Raw genomic sequence first — 27,833 nt, 5'->3', positions numbered from 1 at the left:
ACTTTTTTATTCATGTATTCTTATCCTTTAGAATACCCCAAGACGTTCAGCCTGTGAGTCCAGAATTAGTCTTATATCCATGGCTTGTAAAGAGAACAATATGTAGGATCTTTGCTAAAACTCATTCTAAAACTGATTGAAAGGATGGTCTCAACACAATTATGGGCTAGTAGGGTTTAAAATGTTTCAGACAACAGTGATAACAGATAAAAGCAACATGAAATGTTTTACTGAGAAAATCACCACTCAGGTGAATAATATCACAACAGCAATGTCAGAACATCTTCAATATTAGATAATCTTCGTTTTTGTGTTAAAAATAAAAAATAATTTTTAAAATTACTTCAACTCATTCACCTGGGGATGCAGAATAATAGCTGTGGTCCTGGTCAGATTTTAAAAAGAATAGATTCAGAGGTGTGAGTGTGTGTGTGTGTGTGTGTGTGTGTGTGTGTGTGTACAGAAACTACCAAGGCAGATGGTATGAGGGAATTTAGAAATGCATAGGTCTTGTAATTTATCCTTCCTCAAACCCTGGGAAAGGGGCATGTATTTTTCTCAGGGCACAAATCTACCAGTCAGTGTGGATGTTTGGACTGCATTGCAACAAAGGGCATTATCTCCTCAAGGGGACATCACCTGCAGCCCAGGCCAGGGAGTCCCAGGGGAGGGAGCCGAGCTATTACTCGGCCCAGGCGCCAGAGGGTGCATCCATGACTAGGGGATTCTCCTCCTCAGGGGCGCTGCTCTTCCTGTCCACAGCAGCAAAGGCAGGTGTTTCAGTAGGGCTCTTCTTGATCTTGCCCTCTCTTCTCTCCAGATCCTGGCCCTGGATGCCAGGCGCCTGCTGTGGGCGGCGGCGCGGGTTATTGGGGCAGCGGGATCCATAGTTTGGAGGAGGCCTCTGTTGCAGATCGCCGCCGGCGTCGTGCTCGCTCTCCCTGTGCTCCGCCTCCAGCTCCGCAAAGATGCCTGGTGAGGGTCTTGGACCAAGAGTGGTGCCTCCGCCCCTAAGGCGGATCAGCAGGTAGCTGGGGCCCAGACGCCGCCACGGCTCGACCTCGGCCCTTGTGGTCTGCGTGTACCCTGGCAGGTGGTCAGGCCGTGGGCCGCTGGTGGTAGCCAGGATCGATGGGCAGGGTGTCACGGCTGGGGCCCTGCGGCAGGGCGGGAAGCGCCGAGGACTTTGGTCTTGGGGGTGGCCAGGCAGAAGGCGCCTCAGGCCCTGGGACATGGTTAAGCCTTCGCCGCTGCCCTCGCCTTTCTCAACGTCGTGCTCAGTGCCCTTGGGACCGCGTGGTGGCAGCGCTCGGCCGTGGATAGAGAATCCCTGGCGGAAGCGGGGGCTGTTTGCAGCATAGCGGCTTCCTTCCACTGGGGCGCCCGCTCACGTTAGCGGCCTCGGTGCTCCGCTCGCCCTGCACCACGTGAAACTCGACAGTCTCGCCGTCGCCCATGCCGCGTTCGAACTTGCGAGGGTTGTTCCGGGGGATGGCCGTGTGGTGAACAAACACACCTTCCATGGTGTCAGGCCTGCTGATGAAACCGTATCCATTCTTCACGTTCAACCACTTGGCGGAGCCTCACACCTTCTTAGCGATGACTTTCTTGGGCAGCTTTCCCATGGCGCGCGCCACGATAGCCTTGGGGATCGCATCCCCGCTGAGGTTGCCAGCACTTAGGGCTTGGGGCGGATCTCCACCTCCCAAGGATGCCAGGTGTTTCTGCGAGGCTTGAGGGGAGACGGAAGCCGCCACCTCCGTAAGGGAGGCCTCTCAAGCCTCACTCATGAGGCCCTCCTTGCTCTCCTTTCTCAGAGAATCTGAGGGAAATTTGGCCCTCTGACGCTGGAAGGTGGGGGAGGGGGCTGGAGGCAGGAGCCTCTCCAAGAGGGTTGTGGGTCAGGGCCAAGGGCTCTCTGGCTTCACTCTGAGACACTTGGAGAGGCCTGTGGGGTCTCCTGGGGCAAGGGGACGCAGAACAAACAATGGCTACCGCAGTGATGTCTCACTGTGGGGGAAGTGGGGCATTCGTAGAGGGGTCTTGAGCTGGGGGGCGGGGCAAATGCACTCCTCCCCATGCTCCTGCCAGCACGTCACAGAACCTCGTGACTTCTGGTGGAGAGGAGGCACACTTGAAGCTCTAGGGAGTGGTTTTGAACACTATTTTCCTTTCTTGAGTGGATGTGAGGAGAGGACCCACCTTCCATCCCTCTTCCTTGGTTGGGGAGATTCACAGCCTCATAAGGAAACTCTTTCAATATTCTCTCAGAAAACCGTGGTCCTATTCAAACCCCTGGTGTGCCCTCTATATGGGTCAGGCATTTTGTGTAACTTGAGGCAAAATGACAACCGCATGATGTTAAGACCCAGACAAAAAAGGCTGCTGTGGTGTTTGTTTGTTTGTTTTGCTTTTATGTTATGGCAGGTGAGCAAAAGAAGGCTGCCAGGACTAGAATGCTAGTACTTAGAGGACACTAAAGTCCTGCAGGTTTATCCAGACTAGTGTTAAGATTGCGTTTACCTAAAACAAATAGACTGTTGGGTATGGCCCCAACAAAAATGGGTTTATTCCAGAACAACAAAGAATTGCAATTCAGGGTCTGCAACCATGGTGAGCCAAGTGCAAATCCCCCCAACAGGGAGAGGATAACTTTTTCAAAGAGAGGAAGAGGAAGGTAGGAAGTCTATAGTAAACAAAGTGTCCATTGGAGGCTGAGAGTTGGAAGTGTGGTGGCTTTTCATTGGCTGAGTCCTGACAGTCTCTCATTGGCTGAGCTCTTGCCAGGCAAGAAGAGGAAGTCTTTCTTCTTCCTCTTGGGCTCTGTTGTCGTCATAGGGTGTGAGAGTTCACCCTTCTAGCCTCCCGATTCTATATTAATTGAAGTTTCTCTTTATTAATTTTTACACTCCTCCCCTTTGATCAAGATCTTTCTCTGAAAGCATCCCTGATCAACAGTCCGATTTTCCTGTTTCAGCAGCTTTTTGTCCCTCAGTGCCAGGAAGTACCTTTCCTGGGTGTAGTATCCCATGTTAGAGTGAAAGTGCACAGTTTGGAAACCAATTGAAGTCACATTAGAGAAACAAGGAGGGGCAAGAGTGAGAATTCTCAGGCACATTTTATCTAAAGTTCATGTTATCAAGATAATAGACATAGGAGATCATCTGAAGCATTATGCCACCATCAGGGTTTGGCAGACAAACTTCCAACTGGCCTAATCTGGATATCTTGGGAAAGCTGTCTTATCAGATATTGTCTGCTTCAATTTCAGAAAACCTCTTATTTCAGGTCACCAGATGATGTGCAGGTCCAGTCAGGATTGGTGCTTTCTTTAGGTGTGTCACGTGAGTTCAAGGGTCTATCCCCTGGAGCTTGGTGGCACAAGGGTTTGTTAGCAGTACCTGAAAGGGGCCTTTCCTAGTAAGGTTGAAGAGAGTCCGTCTGGAAGTGTCTTTTCCAATAGATGAAATCTCCAGGTTGCAAGGTGTGATGCTTAGTATCTTCCTCTCCTGAAAGCACACTGTGAAAAGATTGCTCTATCAAAACATGGTTATTTATAATGGAAGCAATTAGGCCTTTGAAATATCAGAGTATCTCTCCTTTTATCAGTTGTGTGTCAAAAGAGGCAGGAGCCAAGTGACTATCCTGTGACTATCTCTGAGGGTGAGAGTTTGTGAGTTCCAAAAGGGATGGATCTGAGATTCAGAAGGACCAATGGCAATGCTTTTGGCCATGGTAATTGGAGGGCCTCTACAAATTTTGCCAACTGAGTCTTACTAATACCGTTAGTGCGATTGACTAAACCAGAGGACTGGTAAGTGCAGTGAAAGTGCTGTAAAACTGGTCAAACAGTGTAGACTGGTTGAAGTACCTGACCAGTAAAATGGGTGCCTCGATCACTATGAAGTTTGAGAGGAGTTCCCCAGATAGGGATAATCTTTTCCAAAAGGACTTTAGCCACAGAAGAGGCAGTAGCCTGTCTGCAAGGGAAGGTTTCAGTCGAGTGTGATAATATACAGACCATGACTAAAACATATTTCTATCCACAAGGTGGAGGAAGTTGTATGGAATCATTTTTCCAGAGCCTGAATGGTCCATTAGGCAGTTTAAAATGTCCGGGAGCAGTACAGATGGTCTTCTCTGGGTTGTATTTTGGACAAGTGGGACAAGTGTACATTCAAAGAAGGTATACAGATAATAAGTAAGTTAACACAAACGTGATACACTTCATATGCCATTAGGGAATTACAAATGAAAACAATAAGACAGGAGTACATACCTATCAGAACTGCTAACCTCCTCCCCAAATGAAAACATCAAATACTGGTGGATGGGAAACAACAGCAACTTTAACTCATTGTTGAAGGAACGCAATTATGGCCTCTTAAGAAATAGTTTGGCAGTATTTTCCAAGGTTAAACAAGTCTCATGCTTCGAGATCCATTGAGTTAGGCACTTTTTGCCCCCTTGTTAATGTTTCCCCACCAATATTGATTCATAAATGTTATCATTTTGTCGGTAGGCCAATAGTTTAATGCAAGTACAGTGGTTAGCATTGGGAAATTTAGTCTCCTGTAAAACCGTGCTGCTATTTCGTCTGACTCGGAGCTTTCTCTTTTTATCAAACCCACAATTGTTGAATTTCCAATCTTGTTTCCCTTTTCTGAGGCCAAATGTTGGGCTTCTCTAGCCAGATTTTCTAAGTTATAATTTGGGGAAATATCCCTGTGAACCATCACAGAGGTTTGGCTCTTGTCAATTACTTTAAGGGCAGCATTGCTTGCAGAAATGTCAACAAGGAGATTTCCCTTAGCTTCCAGAGCATCAAGTTGAGAATGCCTCTGGATCTTGATAATAGCTAAAATGGCAGGTAAAAGTAGTGCATCCAATAATCCCTGAACTGAGAGGCCACTTTAAATTTTATTTCCGCTGGGAGTAAGGAAGCCATGTTGCTTCTACAACATTCCAAACTCATGAGCTACCCTGAAAGCATATCTACTACCAGTATAAATATTTGTAGTTCTGCCCTTGGCTAAAGTACAAGCCTTTGTAAGAGTGTATAATACAGCCTGGTGGGCTGAAGTAGCCATAGTTAAAGGTGCTGCCTCAACAATAACAAAAGGAGTGGTGATAGCATACCCAACACAATAGTTCTGCCACTGTCAGCTTTTAAATAAGAACCAAGAGAAGTCAGTGTTTCCCAAAGGAATTTCCTGCAGATCATCATGATCAGTCAGCTTTAAGTAGTTGTGAGGGACTCTTGTCAGTGATGGAAGGGAGAAGAGTATCAGGGTTAAGCTCATTAGAGTGTAAAAGAATTATGTGAGGAGCAGTTAACAAATGACCTTCATAGGAAGTGAGGCAGCTGACTAAGGAATGTTGAGTGTGATGAGAATTCAGGAGGGCTTCTACTTCATGAGGTACAAAAATGGTTCAATCAGCTCTCCCAATGATTTTTCTCAGTGGCCTTAACCAAAAAGGGCAGTGGAGGTAATGGCTCTAAGTCAAGGGAGGTATCTCCATGCCACAGGGTCAAGTTGCTGGCTATAACACCTTTGGGTTGATGATGGCTCCTGTGTCTTGTGGTGAGTAACCCCAAAGATGTTTCTTTCCTTTACATACACAGAAAGGTAAAAAGGAATCTGATCATTGGGAAGCCCAAGAGCAGGTGTGTTTGTCAAACTCTCTTTTAAGGTTACGTAGTCTGATTCTTCCCATAAAACTGGATCGGTGGTGTTGTTCTTTAGGAAAACTGGCAGAAGTTCGGCCACAAGAGAGATTTTTGAATCTAATTTCAGCAGTAACGAACTACACTGAGCAAAACTTTGTAGTTGGCACTTAAATTTGGGTTTTGGGAAACTTAGGACAACATGAAGCCTCTCGGAATTTAGGTGTAGCCCTTGTTCTGATATCAGGTGTCCTAATTATTGAACCTGGGTTTGGGAAAACTGCATTGTTTCCTTGGCACTTTTGCGTCCTTTGAGGCTACAACCTTTAACAAAGGGGTGCTGTCTTCTTGTGAGCAGGCTTGGAAAGGAGGGCAAAGTAGCAAATCATCCACATATTGCAACAACATGGAACCCCTAGAAAACTTTATATCAGTCAGATCAGCCTTCAGGATTTGTTAGAAATAAGAAGAACTCTCATTAAAACCCTGAGGCAAAAGTTTTCACAGCATAACTCCATTTATATAACATTCTTAAAATGACAAAGTTATACAAATGGGGAACAGATTTGTGGTTACTATAGGTTTGGGAGGAAGTAGGGGACTAGATGGGCACGTAGCAGGGAAGTGGGTGTAGTTATAAAAGGGCACCAGGAGTAATCCTGATGTTGATAGACTCTTCTGAATCTTGACTGTGGTGGTGGATACATGACACTACCCCCGTGATAAAATTGTATAGAACTTTTTTAAAATAGAAACACAGCTGATGTACAATATTATGTATGTAAATTTCAGGTATTATAGAACTTAAAATACACATACAAATGAGTACAAGTAAAACAAAAGAAATCTGAACAAAAAAACAAAAAAACAAACAAAAAACCAAAAACAACCAAACAAACAAAACCCTGAGGCATTACTGTCCAGGTGAATTGTTTTTCTTCCCAGGTGAAGGCAAATAGGTGTTGGCTAGCTTCATCAACTGGAATACTAAAGATTACACTGCAAAAATCAATTATGGTAAGGAACTGGCTTCTGGTGGAAATGGATGTTAGTAGCATATGAGGGTTAGGAACAACAGGGTGTTGAGGGATAACAATGCTGTTTATTGCTAGGAGGATCTCGCACTGGCAAAAGAGGAGTACTACCAGGACTAGAACAAGGGACAATGAGACCTTGAGCCTTGTAGTCTTCTATTATGGGCTTTATACCTTGAAGGGCTTCTTTATTTATAGGGTATTGATTAATTCTGGGGAGAGGTTTTGAGGGATCTATTTGAATCTCAATGAAATTTTGCCAATATCAGTTTGAAATTTTGCCTATACAAAGGGTGGTAGCGGATGAAATAAGGACAAATGATCAATGTTTCCAGAATCAGCTCTAGTGCCATCAGAGACACAGGAAATTAAAGATGTCAAAGGGTCATTTAATTCACCTGGTTGGCTGCTTTGATAACTACTTTCAAATTCTAAGGCATAATGCTTTCCTAAAAAGCCTCAGCCTAATAAATGAATAGGAGCTGGGGAACTAAGGAGAAAAGGGTGTGTCTTTCTCAAAGGACCTAAACAAAAGTAAGTAGGTTCAGAGACAGAAACCTTTTGAGGTTCATTCGTGATCCCACTAGTTGATCTGTTTTAGTGCTCCAAGGCAGGGGCTGCTTTATAGTAGTTGGGGTTGAGCATTGAGAGTGTGGTTCCAGTGTCAATGAGTACTGGAAGACAGTCATCCCCAATCTGGAGCCATGTTTCCCCAAGCTGATTAAGAGGGAGAATTTGGAGGTGCTCCTGTAGTTCCTCGGAGCCCCTTCATTGAAAACTGGGAGGATGTTGTACAGGCTGGTTGGAGAACTGACGGCACCTGAAGCACTTGAAATTGTCACAATCTTTTCACCAATGTCCTGCCTCTTTACAATAATTGCAGAAAATAGGAGGGTTTTGATTTTATTTAGGGGCCTTTATTTGCTGGAGTTGAAGATTAAGAATTTTAGTTGTCTTCCTTTTAGGTGACGCCTCTAGAATGTGAGAAATCTGGTTTGCCAGATTAACTAAATTCTTAGAAAAGTACCAACATCCTAGACTGAACCAAGAAGAAATAGAAAATATGAACAGACAAATCACAAGTAATGAGACTGAAACTGTGATTAAAAATCTTCCAACAAACAAAAGTCTGTGTCATGAGCGCTTCAGCTCGAGACCTAGGGGCACATAGAGACTGAAAGTGAGTGGATAGAAAAAGGTTTTCCATGCAAATGGAAATCAAAAGAAAGCTTGAGTAGCCATACTCATATCAGACAATATACACTTTAAATAAAGACTATTACAAGAGACAAGAAAGGACACTACATAATGACCAAAGGTTGAATCCAAGAAGAAGATATAACAATTGTAAGTATCTATGCACCTAACAAAGGAGCACCTCAATTTTATCAAAATTGAGGTTATCCTTTCTAAAAATTTAATAGGTAAACTCTATCAAACATTTAGAGAAGAGCTACCATCTCTCTTTCTGAAACACTTCCAAAAAATTGCTGAGGGTGGAAAACACCCAAGCTCATTCTACTAGGCTACCATCACCCTGATACCCAAGTGAGACAGATATCAGAAAAAATGAAAATTACAGGCCAGTATCACTGATGAACATATACGGAAATATCCTCAACAAAATACTAGCAAACAGAATCTACCAACACATAAAAAGGATCATACACTATGACCACGTGAGATTTATTCCAGGGATGAAAGGATTCTTAAATACATGCAAATCAATCAATGTGATGCACCATATTAATAAATTAAAACTTAAAAAAGCTTATTATCATCTCAATACATACACAAAAAATTTGACAAAATTCAACACCAATTTTTGATAAAAACTCTCCAGAAAGTGGGCATAGAGGGTATCTACCTCCAGATAATAAAGGCCATATATGACCAAGCCCACAGCAAACAATATTCTCAATGGTCAAAAAGTGAAAACATTTCCTGGAAGATCAAGAACAAGGCAAGTATGGCCACACTTGCCACTATTATTCAACAAAGTTTTGGTAGCCCGAACGATGACAATCAGAAAAAAAAAAAAAAAAGGAAAAATGAAATAAAGGAATCCAATTTGGAAAATAAGAAGTGAAACTATCACAGTTTGAGGTTGAAGTGATACTATACATAGAATACCCTAAAGATGTCACCAGAACACTACTAGAGCTATTCAATTAATTTTCTTAAGTTGCAGGATACAAAATTAATTCTCAGAAATCTCTTGCATTCCTGTACACTAACAATGAAAGGGCAGAAAGAGAAACAATCCCATTTACCATTGCAACAAAAAGAATAAAATACCTAGAAATAAACCTCCCTAAGGTGGCCAAGGACATGTACTCAGAAAACAACAAAACACGGCTGAAAGAAATCAAAGATGACCTAAAGGGATGGAGAGATATACCATGTTCTTGGATTGGAAGAATCAATATTGTGAAAATGACTTTACTCCTCAACGCAACCTACAAATTCAGTGCAATCCCTAACAAGTTACCAATGACATTTTTCACAGACCTAGAACAAAAAATTTTACCATTTGTATGGAAACACAAAAGACCCCAAAGAGCCAAAGCAATATGAAGAAAGAAAAAGGGAGCTGGAGGAATCAGGCTCCCTGACTTCAGACCATACTACAAAGCTACAGTAATCAAGACAGTATGATACTGGCACAAAAACAGAAATTTACATCAGTGGAACAAGATAGAATCCCCAGAGATAAACCCAGATACCTATGGTCACCTAATCATTATTATGTTGAGGTAGATTCGTTCTTTGCACACTTTCTGGAGAGTTTTTATCACAAATGTGTGTTGAATTTTACTGAAAGCTTTTTCTGTATCTATTGAGATGACCATATGGTTTTTATTTTTCAGTTTGTTAATGTGGTGTGTCACATTGATTGATTTGCATATACTGAAGAATCCTTGCATCCCTGGGATAAATCCTCCTTGATCAGGTTGTATGATCCTTTTACTGTGCTTTTGGATTCTGTTTGGTAGTATTCTGTTGATGATTTTTGCATCTATGCTCATCAGTGACATTGGCCTGTAGTTTTCTTTTTTGTGAAATCTTTATATGGCTTTGGTATCAGGGTGATCGTGGCCTCATAGAATGGGCTTGGGAATATTCCTTTCTCTGAAGGTCTTGAAAGAGTTTGATAAGGATGGATGTTATCTCTTCTCTAAATGTTATATAGAATTCACCTGTGTATGCAGCAAAAGCAGTCCTAAGACGGAAGTTTATAGCAGTTCAATCCTACCTCAAGAAACAAGCAAAATCTCGAATTAACAACCACTCTTTACACCTAAAGTGACCAAAGAAAGAAGAACAAACAAAACCCAAGCTTTGTGAAAGGAAAGAAATCAGAAATAACAGAGCAGAAATAAATGAAATAGAAACCAATGAAACAATAGCAACAATCAATGAAACTAAAAGCTGGCTCTTGGAGAAGATAAACAAAATTGACACACCTTTAAGCAGACTCATCAAAAAAAAGGGGAGAGGATTCAAATCCATAAAATTAGAAATGAAAGAGGAGAAATTACAACTGATGCTGCAGAAATAAAAAGCATCATAAGAGACTACTGCAAGCAACTCTATGCCAATAAAATGGACAACCTGGAAGAAATGGACAAATGCTTAGAAAAGTACAACCTTCCAAGACTGTACCAGGAAGAAATAGAAACTATGAACAGACCAATCACAAATAATGAAATTGAAACTGCAATTAAAAATCTTCCAACAAACAGGAGACCAGGAACAGATGGCTACAAAAGATGTTACTCTTGAACTCAGTTCTATTAAGAAGTCCAATGCTATTCTAATTCTTGTTCTTTCATACATGACCTGGTTTTCTTTAATGGAGTCTTTTGTTTCATTTTCTGTTTTCTTAGTATATTATGAAGGAACAATGATGGGCCCTTGCATGCGTGGGGAGTGTTTTCTTAATTGAATTTTCAGAAAGTTCCTATCGAAACCAACTGATTTTTGTATGTTGATTTTGTATCTTGGTACTCTACTGAATTTGTGTATTAGTTCTAACAATGTTTTTCAGTTCTTTAGGGTTTCCTATATATAAGATCATACCATCTGCAAACAGATATTTTTACTTTGGTCTTTCTGAATTATATGCATTTCCTTTCTGTTTTCTGGCCTAAATTCTCTTACTCATATTTCTAGTACTATGTTGAACAGAAATGGTGAGAGTGGACACCCTGGTCTTGTTCCTCAACTTAGAGGAAAAAAAATGTTTAACCCTTAAGTAGAATATGGGCTGTGGGCTTATCATGTATGGCCTTTATTATGTTTGAGGTACAATGCTTCTGTATCTAATTTTTACCATGTTAGGGTTTTAAATTTTGAAAAATGCTTTTCCTGTATCTACTGACATAATCACATGATTTTCATCCTTCATACTGCTAATGTGATGCATCCTTGCATTCCAGGAATAAATCTCACTTGGTCATTCTTTATGATCCTCTTAATGTGCCGTTGAATTTGCTTTGCTGGTATTTGGTTGAGGATATTCGCATCTAGGTTCATCAGGGATAATGACCTGTAGTTTCCTTTTCTTGTAGTGTATTTTTCTGTCTTTTGTATCAGAGTAATGTTGGACTCAAAAAATGTGTTTTTAAATGGTCCCCTTATCTCTACTTTCTGGAAGAGGTTAAGAAAAATAGTTTATTTTTTTTTAGATGTTTGGTGGCATTCATTAGTAAAGATACCTTGTTGTATGCTTTCATTTTGGGGAGGGGTTTTTCCCCACCATTGTTGGGGGTTTAGTTAACAAGTAAAAATTGTATATATTTAAGGTGAAAAACGTGGTGGCTTGCTATGTGTACACATTGTGAAGGGATTACCATCGTCAAGCTAATTAACACGTCCATCACCTCACATAATTACTGTTTTTTCAGTATGGTGAGAACACATAGTCTACTCTCTTAGTAAATTTCAAGCAAATTATGATAGAATGCTATTAACTCTGTTTCACTATGCTGTACATTATATTCCTAGAACTTATTCATCACATAATTGAAATTTTGTACCCTTTGACTAACTTCTGCTTTTTTTCCCAAACAACTCCCTGCTCCGGGTAACTGTTTTTCTACTCTCTGGTTTCAACTTTCAATGAGTACTGTTTTTGTGTGATTGCACATTTAAATGAGATCATGTAGTATTTGTCTTTCTCTGTTTAATTTCATGTAGCATAATGTCCTCCAGGTTACAACTGTTGTAGCAAATTGATGGACTGACAACTTTATCAGTATATAGTGACCTTCTATGTCCCTTGTGACCGATTTTGAGTGAAAGAAAGTCTATTTTATCTATTGCAAGTACAGCCACTCCTGCTCTACTTTGGTTACCATTTGCATGGAATATCTTTTGCTGCTGCTCACTTTCAGACTATTTGTGTCCTTAAGGCTAAAGTGAGGCTCCTTTACACATCATATTCTTGAAACTTTTTTTTAATGCATTCATCCACGCTAGGAGTTTTGATTGGAGAATTTAATTGATGTGCTTTTATATAAATTATTAATAGGTAAGGAGTTGCTATTGCCATTGTGTTTATTTTTATCTGTTTTGACATTCCTCTGTTCCTTTCTACTTCTCTTGCTGTCTTTCTTTTTGGTTTTTGTAGTGCTACACTTTAAGTCCATTCACTTTACCTTTGTATATCTAATAGATGTTTTTCCTTTGTGGTTAGCATAAGGACTACATTAAACATATTATTGATATAACAGTCTGTTTTTGTAGTAATTTTCATTGGAGTAGAGTTGCTTTACAATGCTGTGTTAGTTTCTTTATGTTCAGTTATATGTATACATATATTCACTCTTTTTTAGATTCCCTTCGCATTTAGGTCACCACAGAGCATTGAATAGAGTTCGCTGTGCTACACAGTAGGTTCTCATTAGTTATCTATTTTATACATAGTAGTGTATATATGTCAGTCCCAATCTCCCCATTCATCCCATCTCCCCTTTCCCCCCTTGGTAACATGTTTGTTCTTTACATCTGTGACTCTATTTCTCCTTTGAAAATAAGTTCATCTCTAATATTTTTCTAGATTCCATATATAAGTGATGTATGATATTTCCTTTTATCTTTCTGACTTACTTCACTCTGTATGACAATCTCTAGGTCCATCCACGTCTCTGCAAATGGCACTATTTCATTCATTTTTATGACTAATATTCCAGTGTATATATATGCCACAACTTCTTTATCCATTCCTTTGTTGATGGTCATTTAGGTTGCTTCTATGTCCTGGCTATTGTAAATAGTGCTGCAATGAACACCTGGGTGCATGTATCCTTTCAAATTTTGGTTTTCTCCAGATATATGCCTCGGAGGGGAATTCTTGGTCATATGGTAGCTCTAGTTGTAGATTTTTAAGAAACCTTCATACTGTTCTCCATAGTGGCTGTACCAATTTATATTCCGACCAACAGTGTAGAAAGGTTCCCTTTTCTCCACACCTTCTCCAGTATTTACTGTTTGTAGATATTTTGGTGATGGCCATTCTGACTGGTGTGAGGTGATACCTCATTGTAGTTTTGATTTGCACTTATCCCTATTCTCTCTCTCTCTCTCTCTCTCTCTCGCTCTTACTCTGGCCATTTCCATGGAATAGCTTTTTGTATTCTTACGTTTTCAGCCTATGTGTGTCCTTAAATCTAAACTGAGTCTCTTGCAGACAGTGTATCGTTGGGTCTTGTGGAAGTTTTCTCTGTTTGCTCTATTTGTTTTATTCATTCCATGACTCTATATGTTTTCTTTGGGGAGTTTAATAATTTAGGTTTAAAGTAATTATTGATAGGTAAGTACTTATTATTGCAACTTTGTTACTTTTCTTCTGTCAATCTTATTTTGTCTTTTCCTCTCTTGCTGTAATCCTTTGTGATCTGTTGATCCTTTGCAGTGACTTACTTTGATTCTTATCTCTTTAATTTTCATGTACATTCTGTACTTACTTTCTTTGAGATTACCATGAGGTTTAAATAATATATCTGATAGTTATAACAGTCTATTTTAAGTTGATAACAGCTTAACACTGTACACTTTTACCCCCCTAAACTTTATGTAACAGATGTCACAATTTACATATTTTTATTGTTTATCTTTTAATAAATTTTTGTAGTTGTTATTAATAATACTTCTGTACTTTTCCTTTTTTATTTAAATGACATGTAACTAACAAACCATTATTAAACTATTACATTTTCTGAATATGTCTATATATTTACCTTTTCTGAATATGTCTATATATTTACCTTTACCAATGAGTTTTACATTTTCAAATATTTTCATGTTGCTGTTTAGCATCCTTTCAATTTAAACTCCACTGACATTTCTTGTAAGGCAGACGTAGTGGCTGCTAACACCTTCTGCTTCTGTTTGTCTGGGAAAGTCTTTATCTCTCCTTCATTTCAGAAGGAGAGTTCTGCCACGTTCTTGGTTGACAGCTTATGTTTTTTTATTTTTTTCTCAGGTCTTTGGATATATCATTGTACTCCTTCTGGACTGCAAGGTTTCTGCCAAGAAATCCCCCAAATGTCTTAAGGGGTCTTCTTTGTACATGACACATCAATTTTTCTCTTGATATTTTCAAAATCCGCTTTGTCACTGACTTTGGACAGTTGAATTACAATTGTGTAGCCTCCTTTAAGCTCATTCTATTTGAGGTCTTTTGGGCTTCATGAGTCTGAGTGTCCATTTTCCTCCTCTGATCTGGGAACTTTCTAGTTATTATTTCTTCATGGAAGTTTTCTCCCTCTCTCCTCTCCTTCTGAGACCTCTGTCAAGTGTATATTGATCCTTTCGATGGTATTCCATAAGTCCCGTAGACTTTGTTCACTCTTTTAGATTCTTGCTTCTTTCAGCACCTCTGACTGGATAATTTCAAATGTTCTGTCTTCAGGTTGCTAATTTTTTCTTCTGATTCAATGCCAGCTACTGAAGTTTTCTCATAATTTTTTTGGTTCATTTTATTTTTATTCTTCAGTTTCAAAATTTGTTTTGTTCTCTTAGTTGATATTCTTCTTTTTTTCATGTATCATTTACCTGATTTCATTTAATTGTCTCTCACTGTTCTCTTATGACTTGCTGAGCTTCTTTAACAAAAATATGTTAAAAATGTTTGCCAGATGTACCTAAATTTATTTAAGGTCAGTTACTGGGGGTTTATTTTGTTCTTTTGATTGCATCATGTTTCACTGTTCTTTGTATTCGTTGATGCTTAACACTGAGGTCTGCACATTTGAGCAAATGTCATAGTCTTTATGGACTTGCTTTGACATGGAGAGACCTTCATTCTTTAGTTCAGCTTGATATTTTGAGAGCCTCTTCAACATTTTCTATGGATGTTTCTGTTCACAATTGTGTGTGTGGATTCCTAATTATTGGAATGTACAGGTTTCTTTCTTTTCCTTCAGAAACCCATACTCTCTATACACAACCCAATGTAAAATAGATAGGTAGTGGGAGGCAGCCGCATAGCACAGGGAGATCAGCTCGGTGCTTTGTGTCCACCTAGAGGAGTGGGATAGGGAGAGTGAGAGGGTGACACAAGAGGGAGGAGATATGGGGATGTATGTATATGTATAGCTAATTCACTTTCTTATACAGCAGAAACTACCACACCATTGTAAAGCAATTATACTCCAATAAAGGTGTTAAAGAAAAAAGAAAAAGAAAAGAAAAGAAAAGAAACACACACTCTTTTGCTGTCTTCAGTGTCTGCCCACTGTAGTGGGGCCCAGAATATTGGAGGCACACTCTACTCCTCTTCCTCTTTCCTGGTGGTGAAGGCTTGAGTTCTGTGCCTTCTCCCCATCTCATTCAGCTCTGTTAGGCATAGCACATAACCACAGACTTTTGCTTTGTACTTAGATGCCTCTGCCAATCTATGCCTGTTTTGTCAACTCTCCAAGTGAAGTATGACAGAACCTCAACCCTCAGACTGCACCGTGAAATTTCACGATGCTCGAGCCATGCTCCATTCCCCACCAACTTTCTTTGGGGACTAGCCACTGGTTCTGAGACTTCTCAATCTCACAAAAACCATGCCAACTGCAGCAAACTATCTGCTTCTTTTCCTTAATTCTTCCTGGCCCACAGGTATAGGAACTGATCAAGTACCATCAGCACTCCATTTGTTCTGAGATAGGAAACAGCCCCTCAGGCAGCACACTGAAGGTACACTTCACTCTTTCTCTCCTCATGAGGGGGAAGTCACAGGTCCAGACAATCACTTGGTGCTAAGCAGTGCCTGCTTCAGTGTGGGACTGATGAAATTAAAGTGAAATTTCTCTTCTTACCCATTCCAGTGATATGTTTCTGTTTTGCACTCATCTGGAATACTGCAAATTCCTTTTTTCCTCATGTAAAAACAGTCCTCCAGTTTTAATGGGATAAAATTTACATAGATCACTGTATAATATTAAGGTGTACAGCAAAACGGTTTGAACATACCGATTTTGTGCAATGATTACCACAGTTCATTTAGTTAGCATGCATCATCTCATATAGAGACAATAAAAATGAAAAGAAAGAAAAGGAAAATGTTTACATTTGATTAGAAATTTTAGGATTTACTCTCTTAACAACTTTCATATATAGTAACATCCAGCAGTGTTAAGTGTAGTCATCATGTCGTATATTAAATATTTGGTAGTTATCTATTTAATTATTTATTTATTTACTTACTTACTTATTTATTTTTAACGTCTTTATTGGAGTATAATTGCTTTACATTGTTGTGTTAGTGGCTGCTGTATAATGAAATGAATCAGCTGTATGTAGACATATATCCCCATATACCCTCCCTCTTGCGACTCCCTCTCACCCTCCTTATCCGACCACTCCAGGTAGTCACAAAGCAATAGCTGATCACCATGAGCTATGCGTCTCCTTCCCACCAGATATCTATTTTACTTTTGCTACTATACATATGTCAATGCCACTCTCTCACTTCGTTGCAGCTTACCCTTCTCCCTCCCCATGTCCTCAAGTCCATTCTCTACGTCTGCATCTTTATTCCTGTCCTGGCTCTAGTTTCTTCAGTACCTTTTTTTGTTTGTTTCTTCTTAGATTCCATATATATGTGTTAACATACGGTATTTGTTTTTCTCTTTCTCACTTACTTCACTGTGTATGACAGACTCTAAGTCCATCCACCTAACTACAAATAATTCAATTTCGTTTCTTTTCAAGTCTGAGTAATATTCTATTGTATATATGTGCCACGTCTTCTTTATCCATTCATCTGTTGATGGACACATAGCTTGCTTCGATGTCCTTGCTACTGTAAATAGAGGTGCAATGAACATTGTGCTACATGATTCTTTTTGAATTATGGTTTTCTCATAGTATGTGACTATCAGTCAGATTGCTGGGCCGTATGGTAGTTCTATTTTTAGTTTTTTAAGGAAGCTCCATACTGTTCTCCATATTGGCTGTATAAATTTACATTCCCACTAGCTGTGCAAGAGGGTTCCCTTTTCTCCACACCCTCTCCAGCATTTATTGTTTGTAGATTTTTTTTTATTTAACTAAGCTTTATTGTTCACATTTGTTGTGCTTGATCTTTTTTTTTTTACAACTTTATTGGAGTATAATTGCTTCACAATGGTGTATTAGCTTCTGCACTACAACAAAGTGAATCAGTCATACATATACATCTGTTCCCATATCCCTTCCCTCTTGTGTCTCCCTCCCTCCCACCTTCCCTATCCCAGTCCTCCAGTCGGTCACAAGGCACTGAGCTGATCTCCCTGTGCTATGTGGCTACTTCCCACTAGCTATCTGCCTTACGTTTGGTAGTGTATATATGTCCATGCCTCTCTCTCACTTTGTCACATCTTATTCTTACCCCGCCCCATTTCCTCAAGTCCATTCTCAAGTAGGTCTGTGTCTTTATTCCTGTTTTACCCCTAGGTTCTTCATGACATTTTTTTTTCTTAAATTCCATATATATGTGTTAGCATACGGTATTTGTCTTTCTCTTTCTGACTTACTTCACTCGGTATGACAGACTCTAGGTCTATCCACCTCATTACAAATAGCTCAATTTCATTTCCTTTTATGGCTGAGTAATATTCCATTGTGTATATGTGCCACATCTTCTTTATCCATTCATCTGATGATGGACACTTAGGTTGTTTCCATCTCTGGGCTATTGTAAATAGAGCTGCAATGAACATTTTGGTACATGACTATTTTTGAATTATGGTTTTCTCAGGGTATATGCCCAGTAGTGGGATTGCTGGGTCATATGGAAATTCTATTTGTAGTTTTTTAAGGAACCTCCATACTGTTCACTATAGTAGGCTGTACCAATTCACATTCCCACCAGCAGTGCAAGAATTTTCCCATTTCTCCACACCCTCTCCAGCATTTATTGATTCTAGATTTTTTGATGATGGCCATTCTGACTGGTGTGAGATGATATCTCATTGTAGATTTCATTTGCATTTCTCTAATGATTAATGATGTTGAACATTCTTTCATGTGTTTGTTGGCAGTCTGTATATCTTCTTTGGAGAAATGTCTATTTAGGTCTTCTGCCTGGTTTTGGATTGGGTTTTTGTTTCTTTGCTATTGAGCTGCATGAGCTGCTTATAAATTTTGGAGATTAATCCTTTGTCAGTTGCTTCATTTGCAAATATTTTCTCCCATTCTGAGGGTTGTCTTTTGGTCTTGATTACGGTTTCCTTACCTGTGCAAAAGCTTTAAAGTTTCATTAGGTCCCATTTGTTTATTTATGTTTTTATTTCCATTTCTCTAGGAAGTGGTTCAAATGGATCTTGCTGTGATTTATGTCATAGAGTGTTCTGCCTATGTTTTCCTCTAAGAGTTTGATAGTTTCTGGCCTTACATTTAGGTCTTTAATCCATTTTGAGCTTATTTTTGTGTATGGTGTTAGGGAGTGATCTAATCTCATACTTTTACATGTCCCTGTCCAGTTTACCCAGCACCACTTATTGAAGAGGCTGTCCTTTCTCCACTGTATACTCCTGCCTCCTTTATCAAAGATAAGGTGACCATATGCGTGTGGGTTTATCTCTGGGCTTCCTATCCTGTTCCATTGATCTATCTTTCTGTTTTTGTGCCAGAACCATACTGTCTTGTTTACAGTAGCTTTGTAGTATAGTTTGAAGTCCGGGAGCCTGATTCCTCTAGATCCGTGTTTTGTCCTCAATGTTGCTTTGGCTATTTGGGTCTTTTGTGTTTCCAAACAAATTGTGAATTTTTTTGTTCTAATTCTGTGAAAAATGGCAGTGGTTGTTTGATAGGGATTGCTGTGAATCTGTAGCTTCCTTTGATTAGTAGAGTCATTTTCACAATGTTGATTCTTCCAATCCAGAACATGGTATATTTCTGCATCTTTTTGTATCATCTTTAATTTCTTTCGTCAGTGTCTTATAAGTTTCTGCATACAGGATTTTGTGTCCTAAGGTAGGTTTTTTCCTATATATTTTATTCTTTTTGTTGCAAGGGTAAATGGGAGCGTTTTATTGGTTTCATTTTCAGATTTTTCATCATTAGTGTACAGGAATGCCAGAGATTTCTGTGAATTAATTTTGTATCCTGATACTTTACCAAATTCATTGATTAGCTCTAGTAGTTTTCTGGTAGCATCTTTAGGATTCTCTATGTATAATATCATGTCATCTTCAAACAGTGACAGCTTTATTTCTTCTTTTCCGATTTTGATTCTTTTATTTCCTTTTCTTCTCTGATGGCTGTGGCTAAAACTTCCAAAACTATGTTAAATAAGAGTGGTGAGAGTGGGCAACCTTGTCTTTTTCCTGATCATAGTGGAAATGGTTTTAGTTTTTCACCATTAAGGACGATGTCAGCTGTGGGTTTGTCATATATGGCCTTTATTATGTTGAGGAAACTTCCCTCTATGCCTACTTTATGCAGGATTTCTATCATAAATGCATGTTGAATTTTTTCGAAAGTTTCTCTGAATCTATTGAGATGATCATATGGTTTTTCTCCTTCAATTAGTTAATATGGTTTATCATGTTGATTGATTTGCATATATTGAAGAATCCTTTCATTCCTGGAATAAACCCCACTTGATCATGGTGTATGATCCTTTTAATGTGTTGTTGGATTCTGTTTGCTAGTATTTTGTTGAGCATTTTTGCATCTATGTTCATCAGTGATATTGGCCTGTAGTTTTCTTTCGTTGTGACATTCTTGTCTGGTTTTGGTATCAAGGTGATGGTGGCCTTGTAGAATGAGGTTGGGAGTGCTCCTCCCTCTGCTATATTTTGGAAGAGTTTGAGAAGGATAGGTGTTAGCTCTTCTCTAAATGTTTGATAGAATTCGCCTGTGAAGCCATCTGGTCCTGGGCTTTTGTTTGTTGGAAGATTTTTTATCACAGTTTCAATTTCAGTGTTTGTGATTAGTCTGTTCATATTTTCTATTTCTTCCTGATTCAGTCTTGGCAGGTTGTGCATTTCTAAGAATTTGTCCATTTCTTCCAGGTTGTCCATTTTATTGGCATAGAGTTGCTTGTAGTAATCTCTCATGATCTTTTGTATTTCTGCAGTGTCACTTGTTACTTCTCCTTTTTCATTTCTAATTCTATTGATTTGAGTCTTCTCCCTTTTTTTCTTGATGAGTCTGGCTAATGGTTTATCAATCTTGTTTATCTTCTCAAAGAACCAGCTTTTAGTTTTATTGATCTTTGCTATCATTTCCTTCTTTTCTTTTTCATTTATTTCTGATCTGATTTTTATGATTTCTTTCCTTCTGCTAACGTTGGGATGTTTTTGTTCTTCTTTCTCTAATTGCTTTAGGTACAAGGTTAGGTTGTTTATTCGAGATGTTTCCTGTTTTTAAATGTGGGATTGTTTTGCTATAAACTTCCCTCTTAAAACTGATTTTGCTATATATCATAGGATTTGGGTTATCGTGTCTCCATTTTCATATGTTTCTAGGTATTTTTTTTATTTCCTCTTTGATTTATTCAGTGGTCACTTCGTTATTAAGTAGTGTATTGTTTAGTCTCCATGTGTTTGTATTTTTTCCACGTTTTTCCCTGTAATTGTTATCTAGTCTCATAGAGTTGTGGTCATGAAAGATACTTGATAAGGTTTTAATTTTCTTAAATTTACCAATTTAAGATTTGTGACACAAAGTATGACCTATCCTGAAGAATGTTCCATGAGCACTTGAGAAGAAAGTGTTTTCTGCTCTTCTGGTGTGGAATGTACTATAAATACCAAATAAGTCTCTCTTGTTTAATGTATTATTTAAAGCTTGTGTTTCCTTATTTAAGTTCATTTTGGATGATCTGTCCATTGGCGAAAGTGAGGTCTTACAGTCCCATACTATTGTGTTACTGTTGATTTAACATTTTATGGCTGTTAGCATTTGCCTTATGTATTGAGGTGCTCCTATATTGGGTGCATAAATACTTACAATTGTTATATCTTCTTCTTGGATGGATCCCTTGATCACTTTGTATTGTCCTTCTTTGTGTCCTGTAATAGTCTTTATTTTAAAGTCTATTTTGTCTGATATAAGAATTGCTACTCCAGATTTCTTTGAATTCCCATTTGCATGGAATATCTTTTTCCATCTCCTCACATTCAGTCTGTATGTGTCCCTAGGTCTGAAGTGGGTCTCTTGTTGACAGCATATACATGGTTCTTGTTTTTGCATCCATTTTGCCAGTGTTTGTCTTTTGGTTGGAGCATTTATTTCTTTTACATTTAATGGCATAATCGGTATGTACGTCCCTATTACCATTTTCTTAATTATTTGGGGTTTTATATTGTAAATCTTTTCCTTTTCTTGTGTTTCTGCCTGGCGGAGTTCCTTTAATATTTGTTGTAAAGCTTGTTTGGTGGTGCTGAATTCTCTTAACTTTTGCTTGTCCATAAAGCTTTTAATTTCTAATCGAATCTGAATGAGGTCCTTGCTGGGTAGAGTAATCTTTATTGTAGTTTTTTTTCCTTTCATCACGTTAAATATGTCCTGCCACTACCTTCCAGCTTGCAGAGGTTCTGCTGAAAGATCAGCTGTTAACCTTACGTGGATTCTATTGTATATTATTTGCTGCTTTTAATATTTTTTCTTTGTATTTTACTTTTCTTAAATTAATCTATTTATTTATTTTTGGCTGTATTGGGTATTTGTTGCTGTGTGCAGGCTTTCACTAGTTGTGGTAAGCAGGGGCTGCTCTTCATTGTGGAGCATGGGCTTCTCATTGCGGTGGCTTCTCTTGTTGTGGAGCATGGCATTTAGGTGCACGGGCTTTAGTAGTTGTGTCTCACGGGCTCCAGAGCCAGGGTCAGTAGTTGTAGTGCAGTGTCTTAGCTGCTCTGTGGCATGTGGGATCCTCCCAGACCAGGGCTCAAACCCGTGGCCCCTGCGTTGGTAGGTGGATTCATAAACATTGTGCCTCCAGGGAAGCCCTGTATTTAATTTTTGAAAGTTTTATTAATATGTGTCTTGGCATGTTTTCCCTTGGATTTATCCTGTATGGGACTCTGTGCTTCCTGGATTGATTGACTATTTCCTTTCCCATATTAGGGAAGTTTTCTACTATAATCTCTTCAAATATTTTCTCAGTCCCTTTTTTTTCTCTTCGTCTTTTGGAACCCCTATAATTCGAATATTGGTGTGTTTAATGTTGTCCCAGAAGTCTGAGACTGTCCTCAGCTCTTTTCATTCTTTTTTCTGTATTGTGCTCTGCAGTAATTGTTTCCACTATTTTATATTCCAGTTCACTTACCCATTTTTCTGCCTGTGTTATTCTGCTATTGATGCCTTCTAGAGAATTTTTAATTTCATTTATTGTGCTGTTCATCATTGTTTGTTTTCTCTTTAGCTCTTCTAGGTCTGTGTTTAAACATTTCTTTTATTTTCTCCATTCTATTTTGAAGATTTTGGATCATCTTTACTATCATTACTCTGAATTCTTTTTCAGGTAGACTGGATTTCCTCTTCATTTGTTTGGTCTGGTGGGTTTTTACCTTGCTCCTTCATCTGCTGTATATTTTTCTGTCTTCTCATTTGCTTAACTTACTGAGTTTGGGGTCTCCTTTTCTCAGGCTGCAGGTTTGTGGTCCCCGTTGCTTTTGGTGTCTGCCCCCAGTGGTTAATGTTGGCTCAGTGTGTGGCATAAGCTTCTTCATAGAGGGGATTGGTTCCTGTGTTCTGGTGGATGAGGCTGGATCTTGTCCCTCTGGTGGGCAGGACTGCGTCTGGTTGTGTGTTTTGGGGTGTCTGTGAACTTAGTATGATTTTAGGCAGGCTGTCTGCTAATGGGTGGGTTTGTGTTCCTGTCCTGTTAGTTGTTTGGCTTGTGCTGTGCAACACAGGAACTTGCTGGTCATTGAGTGGAGCCGGGTCTTAGTGTTGAGATGGAGATCTCTGGGAGAGCTCACGCCAATTGATATTCTGTGGGTCCAAAGGTCTCTGGTGGTCCAATGTCCTGACCTTGGCTCTCCCACCTCAGAGGTTCAGGCCTGATACCAGCTGGAACACGAAGACTGTGTCAGCCACATGGCAAGTGCCCAGGGAGCTGGCTTAGATTGCAGGGCACTCTTGGGATGCTCACAAGGATGCAGTCACACACCTACTTTCCACTCAGGGATCCTTTCATTTGCTGTCTTCCTTTGGCAAGTAAAAAGACCTGTAATGGCAATTTCAAAGGTGGATGGTGACACTTTGCACCTGGGACAGTCGTTCTTCCAAATAGTGGGAAAACGGTCCTCAGCCAAGTGTTGTTGCTGGTGCCAAAGACGACAGAGACAGTATTTATTTATTTTATGGCTGAAAACTAGTAGATTTTGACCACCTTCCTCTAAATTCCACACACTCCACCACTTTCCTCTGGAATCACAAATATGATCTCTATTTCTATGAGTATATAAATGTGATCATAGAGTGTTTGTCTTTTCCTGTGTGATTTATTTCATTTGGTATAGTGCCTTCAGTATCCATCAGTATTATGTGTGCTTCTGTGTGTGTACATGTATATATGTGTGTGTATATTTATATATATATATATATCATAACTTTTTTTTTATCATCTTTATCGGAGTATAATTGCTTTACATTGTTCTGTTAGTTTCTGCTGTATAACAAAGTGAATCAGCTATGCATATACATATATCCTCAGTTCCCCTCCTGCTTGTGTGATATATATATTAATATAATATATATAATATAATATATAATATATATTATATAATATATATTATATTTATAAATGTATTATACTATATATCTATATAATATTATATATATATATATATATATATATATATATATATATATATATATATACACATACATACACACACCATAACTTCTTTATGCATTTATCCACTGATGGCAACTCAGGTTTTTTCCATGTCTTTGCTTTTTTCAATAATGCTGCTCTGAAAGTTGTGGTGCAGCTATCTTTTCCATTTATTTTTTCCATTACCTTCATTTACATTACCAGTAGTGAAACTGCAAATCACATGGTAGTTCTATTTTTAATATTTTTGGGATCCTCTATACTGTTATTCATAGGGGCTGTACCAGTTAAGAATCCTACCAACAGTGCAGAAGTCTTCCCTCCAAATCTTAGCCAGAATTTCTTATCACTTGTGTTTTGTTGATAGCCATACTAACAGGTGGGAAGTGATACCTCATTGTGATTATGAGTTCCACTTTCCTAATGTTGAGCATCTTTTCATGTACCTGTTGGCTATTCATATATCATCTTGGGAAAAATATCTATTCAGGGTTTTAGCCAATTTGTAAATTAGATTATGTTTCCTTTTGCTATTGACTTGTGTGTGTTCTTTATATATTCTGGATACTAACCACTAGTCAGATATATGGTTTGCAAAATGTTTCTCAAATTCCCTAGTTTGCCTTTTCTCATTTTTGAGTTGTTACTTTTGCTGTGCAGAAACATTTTAGTTTTAGGTAGCTCTGCTTGTTTACTTTTAATTTTGTTGCTTGTGCTTAGGCATCATACCCAAAAACGTCATTGCCAAGACATGCCAAGGAATTTTTTTTTTTACTATGTTTTCTTCCAGGAGTTTTAATGTTTCAGGTCTTATACTTAAGTGTTTAATCCATTTCAAGTTAATTTTTGTGTATGCTGTAAGATAGGGATCTAGTTTCATTCTTTTACATGTTAAGATCTAGTTTTCCTAACATGTATTGAAGAGACTGTCTTTTCTCCATTGAGAATTCTTGTCTCCCTTGTAAGAGTATTAGTCGACCACATATGCTTGTCTTCATTCCTGGGCTCTGGATTCTGTTCCACTGATTTATTGGTCTTTTTTTTTATACCAGTATGATACTGTTTTGATCACTATAGCTTTATAATTTAGCTTGAAATCAGGAAGTGTTGTGCCTCCTTATTTGTCCTTCATTTTCTGGGCTGCTTTTGCCACTTGGGGTCTTTTCTGGCTCCATATAAATTTTAGGAGTGTTTTTTCTTCTTCTGTAAAGAATGCCATTAGAGTTGTGAGAAGGGTTGCATTGGCTTTTGGTAGTATTGACATGTTAGCAATGTTAATTCTTCCAATCCATGAACACAGGATACCTTTCCATTTATTTGTGTCTTCTTTCATATCTTTCATCAATGTCTTATAATTTTCAGTGCAGAGGTCTTTCATCTCCTTGGTGAAGTTTATTCCTAAGTATTTGTTGTTTTGATATTATTGTAAATAGATCGTTTTCTTAATTTCTTTTTCAGATGACTTGTTGTTAGTATATAGAAATGTTGCTGATTTTTTTGTATGTTAATTTTGTGCTCTGCAACTTTATGGAACTTGTTGATAAGATCTAACAGAGTTTTTGTGTAGTCCTTGGGATGCTCTGTATATAAAGCCATATCATCAGCAAACAGAGGCAAATTTACTTCTTCCTTTCCCTTCTGATGACTTTTATTTCTTTTTCTTGCCTTCTGGCCCTCACAAGGACTTCCAGTACTGTTGTCTAGGAGTGGTGAGAGTGAGCACCCTTGTCTTGATTTCGGATCTTACAGGAAAAGCTTTCAGTCTTTCTCTATATAGTTTAATGTTAGCTGTGGGTTATCATATATGGCCTTTATTATGTAAGGTACATTCCTTTTATACCTAAAGTTTTGAGATTTTAGTCATGAACAAGTGATAAATTTCGTCAAATGTTTTTTTCAGTGTCTATTGAGATATCATATGATTTTTTACTCTCATTCTCTTAGGGTGATGTATCACATTGATTGATTTGCAAAAGTTGAATCATCCTTGCATCTCAGGTATAAATTGCACCTGATCATGGTGATTGATCCTTTGAATGTGTTGCTGAATTTAGTTTGCTACTATTTCATTGAAAATTTTTGCATCTATACTGATCAGGAATTTTGCTCTGCTGTTTTCTGGTGGTGTCTTTTTCTGTCTTTGGTCACAGGGTAATGTTGTCCCTATAAATTGAGTTTGGGCGAGTTCCCTCCTCTTCAATTTTTTTGGAAGAATTTGAGAGAGGTTGCTTTAATTATTATTTAAGTGTTTAGTAAAATTCACCCGTGATGCCACATGGTCCTGTGCTTCTCATCACTGTTAGATTTTTTTTTTTTTTTTTTTTTTTTACTGTTTCAATCTCCTTACCAGTAATTGGTCTATTCAGACATGCTGTTTCTTCCTGACCCAGTCTTGGTGGAGTGTATGTTTCCAACTTTTTTTTTCCATTTCCTCTAGGTTGCCCAGTTTTTTTGGTATGCAGTTGTTCATGGTAACCTTTAATCATCCTTGGTATTTCTGTGGTGTCAGTTTTACTGTGTACTTTTTCATTTGTAATTTTTTTGATTAGGTCTCCTCTCTTTTTTCTTGGAGAATCTGGCAAAAGTTTTGTCAATTTTCTGTATCTTTTCAAAGAACCAATTCTTAGTTTGGTTACTCTTTTCTATTGGTTTCCTTTTTTTATTTTATTTAATTTCTCCTCTGATCTTAATTATTTTATTTCTTCTGTTAATATTAGGCCTACTTTGTTCATTTTGTTTGCTTGTTTGTTTTACTTAAGTTGTACAGTTAAATTGTTTATTTGGGGTTTCTCTTGCTTCTTAATGTAGGCATTTATTGCTATAAACTTCCCCTCAGAACTGCTATTGCTGTATCCCATAACTTTTGTTATGTTCTGTTTCCCTTTTTGTTTGTCTCAAGATTCTTTTTTATTTCCATTTTAATTTCTTCTTTATGCCACTGGTTGTTTGGGAGAGTGTAGTTTAAAGTTCCATGTGTGTGAATTTTCCAGTTCTCCTTTTTCTATTGGTTTCAAATTTATTGGCATCATGGACTGAGAATATACTTGGTATGATAGTAAAATCTTGAATTTGGTAAGACTTGTTTTATGACCTAAGTTATGGTCTATTCTAGAAAATGTTCCATGTGCCCTTGAGAAGTATGTGCAGAGTACTGTGTCAGAGAGAATGTTCTGTGTATGTTTGTTAGGGCTATATAGTCTATTTAGTTTTTCAAATCTGCTGTTTCCTAAATTGTTTTGTCTGGATGTTTTGTCCATTGTTGAGAGTGGGGTATTAAAGTCCCTAACTAATATTGTATTGTTGTTTATTTCTCCTTTTAGCTCTGTTAATTTTTGCTTGATGTATTTAGGCGCTCCAAAATAAGGGCATTAACACTTAAAACTCTTATAACTTCTATATGTATAGACGCCTTCATAATTATGTAATGACCTTCTTTGTCTATATTTCCTTTTATTCAATTAAAATCCTTTGTTTTTCTGATATATGTATAGCTTCTACCTTTTTTTTTTTTTTTTGCGGTATGCAGGCCTCTCACTGTTGTGGCCCCTCCTGTTGCAGAGCAACAGGCTCCGGACAGGCAGGCTCAGTGTCCATGGCTCATGGGCCTAGCCACTCCATGGCATGTGGGATCTTCCTGGACCGGGGCATGAACCCGTATCCCCTTCAACGGCAGGCAGACTCTCAACCACTGCGCCACCAGGGAAGCCCTATTTCTTTAATTTTGTATCTATATGAATGATGGATAAAACAAAGTCAAAGACTTTTAGTTGCTCCTCAAGGGCTACACATAACATCCTGAGCCATATCCTCGTGTCATTTGGTGGATACTAAAATCCCCACCAGGTGGAAGAAGTTAAGT

At 38.5% G+C, this 27,833-nt stretch overlaps 1 pseudogene across 1 annotated transcript in view; it reads right to left on the bottom strand.

Moving 5' to 3' along the window:
* Positions 1 to 682: 682 nt before the first annotated feature.
* The window catches only part of LOC307069658 (Y-box-binding protein 3-like), a 34,626-nt pseudogene continuing 7,475 nt past the window's right edge, over positions 683 to 27,833 (bottom strand). The window contains exon 3 of the transcript in view: positions 683 to 1,757. The product of the transcript in view is annotated as a Y-box-binding protein 3-like (transcript). The remainder of the gene's footprint in view (positions 1,758 to 27,833) is intronic.

This window comes from Hyperoodon ampullatus (genome assembly GCF_949752795.1).
Source record: "Hyperoodon ampullatus genome assembly, chromosome: X".
NCBI classification, from domain to species: Eukaryota; Metazoa; Chordata; class Mammalia; order Artiodactyla; family Ziphiidae; genus Hyperoodon; species Hyperoodon ampullatus.
This window is presented reverse-complemented; position numbering and strand designations above follow the sequence as displayed.